Source organism: Notamacropus eugenii, chromosome 6, assembly GCF_028372415.1.
Source record: "Notamacropus eugenii isolate mMacEug1 chromosome 6, mMacEug1.pri_v2, whole genome shotgun sequence".
NCBI lineage: Eukaryota > Metazoa > Chordata > Mammalia > Diprotodontia > Macropodidae > Notamacropus > Notamacropus eugenii.
This window is the reverse complement of record NC_092877.1, coordinates 255,781,801-255,789,967: the sequence shown is the minus strand read 5'-3', so window position 1 is coordinate 255,789,967 and position 8,167 is coordinate 255,781,801. Positions and strand designations below refer to the sequence as shown.

The 8,167-nt window shown below is 38.4% G+C and overlaps 1 pseudogene; it reads right to left on the bottom strand.

The window, feature by feature from the left end:
- Positions 1–1,130: 1,130 nt before the first annotated feature.
- Positions 1,131–7,701, bottom strand: LOC140512326 (isocitrate dehydrogenase [NAD] subunit alpha, mitochondrial-like; annotated as a pseudogene).
- Between the last annotated feature and the right edge of the window lie 466 nt (positions 7,702–8,167).

Below are 8,167 nucleotides of genomic sequence, written 5' to 3'. Positions count from 1 at the left end.
CTCCTGTTGTAATTTGTTCAGGGAAACAACAACTTGGTATTCCTTGTAAGAGAATGAACAGATGCTAAAAAATGCAATGAGAAGTGAATCAACATCTTAGACTCCTGAATGCAGCTGGAGAGCTAACTATTTTCTCTCAGAGGACAGGCTGACTATGAGCAGGACCTCCTCCAGCTGGGACAGCTGCTTCATTAGCAGGGCGACAGATTAGACACAAGACATGCAACACATCCATTAGCTCCATGGGTGGGAATTCCCAGGTATTTAGTACAAGTATGCAGAAAGCTTTACTTGCTCAAAATATACAATAAACATTTGATTCAGGAAACTATTATATCTTTTTCTTCACTGGAAGTGCTACTATAAGCATAGAAATATTAAAGCAACTTAGCAAAAATAACTCCAAAATATCATGTTGGATTAGAATGCTCTCTGTACACCATAGATTATCTTGTTTTTAATAACCAAAAATTAGTTTTCTGAGTCAATACATCTTGTTTTCAATTTTCATTCATTCATACATAAATCTTATAGAGTAAATCGTATTTCTCAGCTTACTATACAACTTTAAAATGTATTATCTGTATCTTCTTTGATGTGACTCTCCCAAGAAATTCCTTCTTATGCCCATTTTATTTTTATAAGAATGTCATCTTGTGCTATGTCAGTACCTGTTTTATTTCCATATTGCTTTATACACTCCAAGAAAAATAGGGGTTCTCTTTAAAAATTAAAGCTATTCCTCTTGTTAATACAGTATCTTGATATTTCTAGCAAGTCTTTCCTTTGAGGGGGAAAAAGCTTTTGTAACTGAGATATAAAATGGTTAACAATGGAAAATGACATGACAGAAATCCATCCTTACAATGTACAAAACATTGTCACCAGAAAGAGACACTTAATAAACAAAACAAAACATTTGGAGAAAAAAAATCCATCGGAAGTAGGCACTGGAGGATCAGTGGGGTGCCTGGACATAGAACATATTAAAAAAAGACCCAATTTAGAATGCTCTCCCTGTCAAGAAATATGCAACCCTAAGGTATACAGATGGTAAATAATCTACAATACCTTTTTTTATCCTGTATATTACTAGTGATGGCTGCAAAGTGCCTGACAGAAGCTTTCCTTTAATCTAGGTCTTTTACTGGGTGGCTGATAGCCTCTGTGAAGTCTGAGCACTTGCTGTTTCCTCCCAAATCTTTTGTGAAGATCTTTCCATCTTTAATTGTTGCATAGTAGGTGGTTTTGATTTCTGCCACGTGTTTATGCATCCCCATGTGCCACAGCATCGTCACAGCAATCAGAATCAAGAATTGACCATATCCTTCCCATCGATGTCTGGGGTAATTCCTTGAATGGATTCAAAGATTGTGACTTTGTTGTCACCAGTGTTTCCACTTAGTGTTACATGAAGGCCTCCAAATCAGGCCAGCATATAAATCACTAAGGATTCCCCATATAAGTTTGGCATCACAGCAACCTCAAACTGGGATAGATCTTTTACCATATTCAAACATATTGTATCAAGGTACATCCCATTAAATTTAATATCTTGACTGTTTTCTGCAACTTCCCTGAACCTTTGGAGAAAAAACCCATCTGATACTTGCATGATAGTTGCTTTCTGCACAGCAGTCACATTACTTCAGTAACTGCTCTTGGCATACTCCAAGGCAAATTCTGTAATATTCTGGCTTGCTTCTTCAGTGATGAGTTTGATACAATACTATCAATGATCACATGCTCAATGCCACAGAACTAGCCTTCAGTGTTCTTTCAAATCATGATAATATTTGCATCCATGTAAGGTGTTTTGTAGTCTTCAATGGAGACATGTGGATATATATTTGTATAAAGGTCAAAAGATTTACAGAACAGTAGATTCATTGAAGGATGCTATTGGTGTCTTTAAGGGACCTTTCAGTCTCATCTTGTTTTGGTCTATGGATACTTTGACTTCAGGAGGAATAATCCATTTTCCTCCAGTTTCTTTAATGGCAGTGACATTCCTCCCTTCCCACTGAAGGAGAGCTTTGACAGAGTCAAAAATCTTCATTACAGAAGCTGAGGTTTCTGGTCCAATAATCCCTGGTCTCTTGGGATGAGGTCATTGTCTGTGCACCACCAGCAAAACCTCAAATCAGCTCTGTAGGGTTGCTGAAAGCCCCCCAGGGAGCTAAGATACCTTCATGATGGGATGGCCATTTGTGTTTGCTCCTCAGGCCCTGCAGGAGGGAAGGCAGGAACCAAGGTCTTCCCTTCCCCTCTTAATTAATTTTCAATAAAAGATACATGTAATTTTAGAGACATTTCTAGAGTTCTCAATTTTTTTCCTATTCTCTTTTGGGTCAAATTCCAGTCATTGGCTTTAACTGCAAATTTTTCTGTCTTTTAGGCTCTGGTAATCCCAGAGATCCATTGTGTATCCTCAGTCCTTCCAAATCAGTACTCTAGGGAACAGGAGGGGAAAAAATGCATTCAGTTAAGTACCATCATCTGTATGTCTTCTTCCTCCATATGGTCCATTTGATGATTATAACAGGCCTCTGCTCCACAATCCATGCACAAATTTTTCCTAAGGCATACCTTGTGTGTGACTAACAACCATGGAACACAGCCTATTATTACTGAGCATTTATGATGTATATAGCACTTAATCACCTCGACTCTTCCCTTCCAACTGCAGAGAGCATAACAGCATGCCCTCCAGAGCTGTAAGAACAGAAACCCCTTCATTTGCAAAGATTGGGGCCTCCCTGCTTGAAACATTTGCATGCTTGGATTTGAATGGAGAATCACTTTTCTCTAATTAGTGGCCTTTTGTGGTCACTTGCTACTTGAAGGAAAAAAAATGGCACAGGGAAGTCAGAAGCTAAGGGCCTTGGCACAGCTGTTATATGACTGGACAAAGTATTAGATACACCTAGTTGTGAGCTCAGATGAGTCTGCACCCAGCCCTTCAACAGGGTTGCAACATGGAAGTCACAAAAGCAGCCTTTCAGAGAGCTGCTGCTGATACCAACAGGTAAAGGAAGTGTCTTTTTCATCTTTGGTTAAGGAGAACACTTAGTGGAGTGGTAGGAGAACAATAAGGGCTCCACTGTCCTTATGTGGCCAGCTTCTTTAACCCTCAGAGGAATCTACCACTTTCTATCTGGCCCACCTTGGCCATCTCACTAAATTTCTTTGAGTCTCAGTTTCCTTATTTGTAAAGTGAAATGAAATTCCCCTCCAGCTTTAAATCTATGACCTTAGGGATCCCTAAACCATTTGTATCTGTTTCCTCCTAGGTTAAATGTATAATAATGCCTTCACACGGAATGTTTATATGTATATAGTGGGATATGATTTCATATTAATATTATTGATATCCAAAGTAAGTCACATATGGAACATGAACAATATGCTGGGAAAATCAGCCTAGGAAGCATTATAAGTAAAGTGCTTTGTAAACCTCAAAGCACTCTAGAAATAAGAATTTTTAGTCAACTGAGTTTACTTTGGGTAGATTTTCACACATCTATCTTTCTAAGCAGCTAGATCGCACAGTGGATAAAGCTCTGGTTCAAATCTGGCCTCAGACATTTAATATCCCTGTGACCTCCAGGCAAATAACTTAAGCTCACTTTTCTCATCTTTAAAACTACCATAATAATAGCACTTACTTTTTAGGGTTGTCCTGAGTATCAAATGAGATGACACTTATAAAGCATATTAATCCCAGTGCTTGGGACATAAGAAGTGCTGGATTGATATTAATAGATAATTATTATCATTATTTTTTTATTAAATGCTGAGCCTGGAATCAGGAAGACTTGAGTTCAAATCCAGGCTCAGACACTTAACAGCTATGTGACCCTAGGCAAGTCATTTAACTTCTGTTTGTCTTAGTTTCCTGAACTGTAAAATGGAGATAATGATAGAACCCCCAGGGTTACTGTGGGGATCAAAGAGATAATATTTGTAAAAATCACTTGGCATAGTACCTAGCACTGTCATTCCTATATCTATCTATCTATCTGTCTATCTATCTGTCTATCTACCTATCTATCTATCTATCTATCTGTCTGTCTGTCTGTCTGTCTGTCTGTCTGTCTATCTATCTATCTGGAATAGATAGTAATTGTCCTCAGCTGTGAAAAATCTCACATTAACTCACATTTAGCCCATTCCGTTTATTCATTTTATTGTTAAATATACCTCTGAATGGGAACTTCAGGAAAGATTGTTGTGTTCATCCTTCATTGCAGAAGAAGACCAAACCGTCAGAGAAATGATGGCATGACTTGCACTTGACTTTGTTTTGAGTGAGGAAGGGCTGTGCAAGGTCACCAGCCTCATTTCTCCTTCAGAACCATCTGAATCCAGTGACCAGATATTCATCAGGGTGACTGGAGATGTGCCATTATTATGGTAATTTTATAGATGAGAAAAGTAAGATTAAGTCACTTGCCTGAGGGTCACAGGGATATTAAATGTCTGAGGCCAGATCTGAACCACAGCTCTATCTTGACTTGGCTCCTTTAGGCCAAAGTCTATGCAGGTACTCAAGGTGAGGTAACACCCATTCATTGAATAGGCCTCTTTAAGAAGCAGCCAAGGCATAGTCCCTTTAATGAGGCAAAGAAAAGAAAGACATCAGGCTTGAAAGGAAACAACAGTTACTCCTGATGATCACTCTTAAATCTGGAGGGTCCAGAAGAGAGCCTTTAGGCAGAGGGCAGGAGCCACATGGTGTCTGAGTTTCACAGTGCAGTAGGTTTAAGATTCAGGGTAAGGAAAGGAAAGAGAAGGAAGGGGAGGGAAGGAAAGGAAACTAGACAGTAAAACCCAAGTCAACTGGGCATCTTTTGGCCATCCAAATTTACCTTCCCTTGGAGAGGAGAGAGAAGGGGAGGGGGAGACAAACAGGAGAGGAGGAGCTTAGTCTACTCACAGGGTTGTGCTCATCCTTCATAACCCAAGAAGACCATGCTGTCAGAGAAATGATCTTATTTTTTTAATTTTTATTTATTTTTAAATTTAATTTAAAAAAATTAAAATTTATTTATTTTTAAATTTAATTTAAAAAATTAAAATTTATTTATTTTTAAATTTAATTTTAAAAATTAAAATTTATTTATTTTTGGTTTTCAACATTCATTTCCACAAGATTTTGAGTTCCAAATTTTCTCCCCATCACTCCTCCCTTACTCCAAAACACCATGCATTCTGATTGCCCTTTGCTCCAATCTGCCCTCCTTTCTATCACACCCCTCCCTTCCTTTATCCTCATCTTCTCTCTTTTCTTGTAGGGCAAGATAGATTTCTATACCCCATGACCTGTATTTCTCATTTCCCAGTTGCATGCAAAAACAATTCTCAATATTCATTAGTTAAACTTTGAGTTCTAACTTCTTTTGCTTCCTCCCTCCCCACCTATCAACACTGAGAAGGCAAGCAATTCAATATAGGCTACATATATGTAGTTTTGCTAAAGACTTCCATAATAGTTATGTTGTGAAAGGTTGACTATATTTCCCTCCATCCTATTCTGCCCCCTATTTATTCTAATCTCTCTTTAAAACTTATCCCTCCCCTAAAGTGTTTACTTCTAATTACTCTCTCCTTCCATTTGCCCTCCCTTCTATCATCCCCCACCCCCTTTATCCCCTTCTCCTCTACTTTCCTGTAGTGTAAAATAGATTTTCATACCAAATTGATCCTTTATGTTATTCCATCCTTAAGTCAAATGTAATGAGACTAAGCTTCACTTTTCCCTTTCACTTTCCTCATTTTCCCCTCCATTGAAAAAGCTTTTTCTTGCCTCTTTTGTGAGATAATTTGCCCTATTCCATTTCTACCTTTCTCCTCCCAATATATTCCTGTCTCACCCCTTAATTTTATTTTTGTAGATATCATCCCTTCCTATTCAACTCACCCTATGCCCTCTGTTGACATATATGTATATGTATATATATATATGTATGTATGTATGTGTGTGTATAATCCCTCCAACTATCCAAATATTGGGAAAAGTTTCAAGAGTTACAAATATTATCTTTCCATTTAGGAATGTAAACAGCTCAACTTTTGTAAGTTCCTTATGATTTGTCTTTCCTGTTTACCTTTTCATGCTTCTCCTGATTCTTGTGATTAAAAGTCAAATTTCCAATTCAACTCTGGTCTTTTCATCAAGACTGCTTGAAAGGCCTCTATTTCATTGAATGACCATTTTTTTCCCCTGAAAAACACAGTTTTTCTGGGTAGGTGATTCTTGATTTTAATCCTAGTTCCTTTGACCTCTGGAACATCCTATTCCAAGCCCTTCAGTCTCTTAATATAGAAGCTGCTAGATCTAGTGTTATCCTGATTGTATTTCCACAATACCTGAAATGTTTCTTTCTGGCTGCTTGCAATGTTTTCTCTGTGACCTGGGAACTCTGGAATTTGGCTACAATATTCCTAGCAGTTTTTCTTTTTGCATCTCTTTCAGGAAGTGACCAGTGGATTCTTTTAATATTTATTTTACCTTCTGGTTCTAGAAGATAAGGGCAGTTTTCCTTGATAATTTTGTGAAAGATGATGTCTAGGGTCTTTTTTTGATCATGGCTTTCAGATAGACCCATCATTTTCAAATTTTCTCTCCTGGACCTATTTTCCAGGTCAGTTGTTTTTCCAATGAGATATTTCATGTTGTCTTCTATTTTTTCATTCTTTTGGTTTTGTTTTGTAATTTCTTGGTTTCTTGTAAAATCATTAGCTTCTATCTTCTCCATTCTAATTTTTAAAGAATTCTTTTCTTCAGTGAGCTTTTGAACCTCCTTATCCATTTGTCTAATCCTGCTTTTTAAAACATTCTTCTCTTCATTGGCTTTTTGGGCCTCTTTTGCCTTTTGAGTTAGCCTATTTTTAAAGGTTTTATTTTCTTCAGTATTTTTTTGGGTCTACTTTAGCAAGCTGTTGACTCACTTTTCATGATTTCCTTGCATCATTCTCATTTTTCTTCCCAGTTTTTCTTCCACCTCTCTTACTTGATTTTCAAAATCTTTTTTTGAACTCTTCCATGACCTGAGACCATTTCATATTTATTTTGAGGTTTTGGGTGCGGAAGCCTTGACATTTAGGTCTTCCTCTGATGGTATGCATTGTTCTTCTTCATCTGAAAAGATGGGAGATAATACCTGTTCCCTAAGAATGTGACCTTGTATAGTCTTATTTTTTTCCCTTTTTTGGGCATTATCCCTGCCAGTTACTTGACTGTTGAGTCCTTTGGCAAGAGGAAGGTATAATCTGGTAACCTATAAGTTCTCAGTTCCTCCAACATGGCACAGTCAAGGGAGAGGAGTTTACTCCTCTCCTGGTCTGTGTTCTGATCTGGGAGCCACTGCAAACTTTTCTTCCCAAGATCCTTTCCAAAACCTCCACCAGCTCTACCATGCCAGTGCTCCTCTTCACCCCAGGGCCACCACTCAGGGCTGAGACCCAGATGGGCTGCTTGATTCCCCCAGGGTCTTTAGGAGAAGGGATCCAAAAATGGATGCTGCTGTGGCCTAAGGATGAGGCTAGGGCAGGAGGACCCTGCTGCCTTCTCTCACAGGTGAAAGCACTTTCTCAACAAACTTTGAAGCTGTCTTTGGCATTTGTGGGTTGAGCAATCCGGGAACTGATGCTGCTGGTGGCACCCTGAGGCCTGTTTGAGTCATTTCCCTGACACATTGTGCTGCTGAGGTTTGGCTATGCTCTGCTCATTGCCTGGCATGATAGACCTTTCCTATCAATCTTCCAGGTTGTCTTGGCCTGCAAATCTCTTTCACTCTGTTGCTTTGTGGCTTCTGCTGCACTAAAATTTGTTTAGAGTTATTTTTTACAGGTATTTTATGGGCTGTGGGAGGAGAGCTCTTACAGGTCATCCTTCTACTCTGCCATCTTGGCTCCACCCCAGAGAAATGATCTTTATGGGAAGGACAATAAACCTTTCCAGAAAAAGTGGAAAGAGCTTAATTTAGTTTTTTTGTTTGTTTTGTTTTTGTTGTTTTGTTTTGTTTTTAAAGAGCTGGGAGAAAAACACAGATGTCACTGAGCATTTCATTACTTTTAAATAAACCTATAAACCTGTTAAGCCATGACGACAAGTAGAGAATCTGTGTCCAGCATAGCATGCTAAGTCTAAGTCAATGATCAC